Below are 3,349 nucleotides of genomic sequence, written 5' to 3'. Positions count from 1 at the left end.
ATACATATACATATACACATATATACATATACATATATATATACATACATACATATACATATATATACATATACATATACATATATATACATATACATATATATACATATACATATATATATTGATGATGATTATCCGATCAGTCGTATCCGGCTTTCGGTCACTTTATGAATCTTCGAACTCCATGCCTCCCTGTCTTTCACCAATTTTTTCAATTCCGCAATTGGCATATTCATTGTTGTCGTTATTGTGTCGAGCCATCTCGTTCTTTGGCGGCCTTGTCTTCTTTTTCCACTGACTTTTCCAAGCATCATTGACGTTTCCAAAGAATTTGCACGCATCACGTGACCAAAATAAGAGAGCTGCTGTTTGGTAATTTTGCCCAGTAAGGACATTGATGGTTTGACCCGGTCCAAAACTGTCTTGTTCGTCATCATAGCAGTCCAAGGTATTCTTAGCATTCTTCTCCAGCACCACAGCTCGAAAGCTTCGACTTTTCTTTTCTCTTCTTTCCTAAGCGTCCAACTTTCGCAGCCATACATCATTATGGGGAAGACAATTGCGTTGACTAGTCTTACTTTAGTTACAAGGTTAATATCCTTGCTCTTCCAGAGCTTATCTAAACCCAGCATTGCAGTCCTGCTAAGTGTAATTCGTCTCTTGATCTCGGGAGCCGAAGCCCCACAGCGGTCCATTTTAGCACCAAGAAAGATAAAATCTTGGACAGACTCGATTGCCGTGTTGTTTATTTGCGTGTTTATTATACCATTGCCTGCCGTGGTCATAACTTTTGTTTTTTTGATGTTCAGGTGCAGTCCCATTCGTTCACTTTCCTTTTGCACACGTCGGACGAGGCAATCGAGGTCCTTTTCACTCTCTGCGAGCAGGGTTGTATCATCTGCATATCGAAGGTTGATGTTTCTGCCGCCGATTTTGATTCCAATTTCAGATTCTTCCAAATTGCAACGCCTCATAATCACTTCTGCATACAGATTGAAAAGAACTGGTGACAGGATGCAGCCTTGACGAACACCTTTCCTGACTTGAAACCACTCCGTGTTCCCGTATGCCGTCCTAACCGTTGCTTCTTGGTCGTTGTAAAGAGATCTTATTAACTGTACGATGTGTTCTGAGACGCCCATTTGTGTCAAGCACTTCCATAGCTTTTCATGATTAACACAGTCGAAAGCTTTACTGTAGTCAATGAAACACATATAGACGTCCTTTTGATATTCCTGTGTCTTCTCCATGATCCAACGTAAATTTGCGATTTGGTCTCTAGTGCCGCGTCCCTTGCAAAAACCAGCTTGAACTTCCGGCAGTTCCTTATCGACAATTGTTGCAATGCGATTCTGTATGATCTTCAGAAGGATTTTACTTGCGTGAGATATGAGGGCGATAGTACGGTGGTTGGAGCATTCCTGGACATCGCCTTTTTTTTGGAATAGTGACAAAGACTGATCTTTTCCAGTCCTTGGGCCACGATTTGGTGGACCAGATTTTTTGACATAGGTCTGTTAAAAGCTTAATCGGCACTGCTTTTAGTAGTTCAACAGGTAGATGATCGATTCCAGAGGCTTTTCCGTCTGGTAGTTGTTTCAAAGCCCACTCGACTTCTTCCTCAAGAATGCATGGTTCTTGTTCGACCTGACATGCCTGTTCCAGCGGTCCTATTTGTTGGTCTGAGTACAGCTCTTCTGTGTATTCCCGCCATCTACGCTTGATTTGATTTTTGTCATGTAATAATTTTCCATCGTGGTCCTTGATGGCCGCTGCTTTGCGTGCTGCAAACGGTGCCCTGGTCTGTTTCACATAGGTGAAAAGAGCTCGTGTATGACCTAACTTGTTTGCTTCTTCCAGCTTTGCACATTGATTGTTCCAGTAATGTTCTTTGTCTTCTCTGGCTTTCCTTTGAAATATCGCATTTAGCCTTCTGAATTCTGTGCTGTTACCAGTAGCTTTGGCTACTCTGCGCATGTTGGCGATTTGGATCAATTCGTCCGATATCCACTGAGTTCTTCTTCCTGGTTTTTTCAAAGGGACTATTTTTTCCGCTGTATTTTGCGTGATGGCTTTGATTTCCTCCCAAAGTTCGTCGGGGTCTTTTCCATTTGTGCAGAGCACTTCAAAACTTTTCTTGATTTCAACGGCATAAAGTGGAGGGATGTTACCTGTATCAAAGCAACGTGTTGCTGTAGGCTGTCTGGTGTTTTTGATGCGTAGTTTGATTTTAGCAACAAGGAGCTGGTGGTCTGAGCCACAATCTGCTCCAGGAGATGTTTTTACAGCCAATACTGAGCTTTTCCATCGCTGTTGGCACAGGAAATAGTCGATTTGATTACGATGCACACCATTTGGAGCTGTCCATGTGTATAGACGCCGCTTTGGTTGTTCGAACCATGTGTTCATGATTGCTAAATGATTTTCTGAACAACATTGAACCAGGCGATCGCCAGCGACATTCCGCTCGCCCAGCCCGAATTTGCCAACATATGGACTATCTTCACTGGAACCGACTTTTGCATTAAAATCCCCAGTTATGAAAATGACATCCTTGGTGGGAGTCTGTTCGATTGCTTGTTGGAGATCGAAAAAAAAGTTCTCAATCTCTTCATCCTCCGCTTCGGTTGTGGGGGCATAGACTTGTAAAACTGTGATTGAGCGAGGTTTCCCATTTATACGTATGGCTATGATCCTATCATTTATTGCCTTGAAACCTTGAACAGCTTTGGTGACTGCCTTGGCCGTGATAAAAGCTACTCCTTTTCGCTTTATTCTATCATTTCCGGAATAAAAAACAGTGTAATCATCGCTGTTAAAATAGCCATTTCCTTTCCAGTGAAGTTCGCTGATGCCCAGAAGATCGATGTTAAGCCGTTGCATTTCCTTTTTTACAATTTCCAGTTTGCCCGTGTTCATGCCACGGACGTTCCATGTTCCAAAAAAGTGGATTCTTGATAAGCGCAGACAGGTCCTTTCTCTTAGAGCTACATCAGCAGACAGGAGTCCTAATGGATTTGTCCTACCCGCGTCATTAGTGCCTGAGCTACTCGAAACACTGCCTTGATCTTCCCTGGTAGCTGTATGAGTACCTTCTGGCCCAGGTGTCCTGCCATCCGACACTATACGTGAGAGCGTTTCGTCGTGATCCATAGAGTATTTCGGCAAAAAAATATTTGGAGTAGTTTGCCATTGCTTTCTCCAACCCTCCCCATTTATCCGGGCTTGGGACCGGCGTGCAGCTGTTTCCAGTTACACGGCTGGGTTATATACATACATATATAACCCAGTATATATATATACATACATATATATATATATATATATATATATACATATATATATATAT

This window comes from Nematolebias whitei, chromosome 8, assembly GCF_014905685.2.
Source record: "Nematolebias whitei isolate Nwh7 chromosome 8, NemWhi1, whole genome shotgun sequence".
Lineage (NCBI taxonomy): Eukaryota > Metazoa > Chordata > Actinopteri > Cyprinodontiformes > Rivulidae > Nematolebias > Nematolebias whitei.
The sequence above is the reverse complement of the archived record's forward strand: the minus strand, read 5'-3'. Positions refer to the sequence as shown.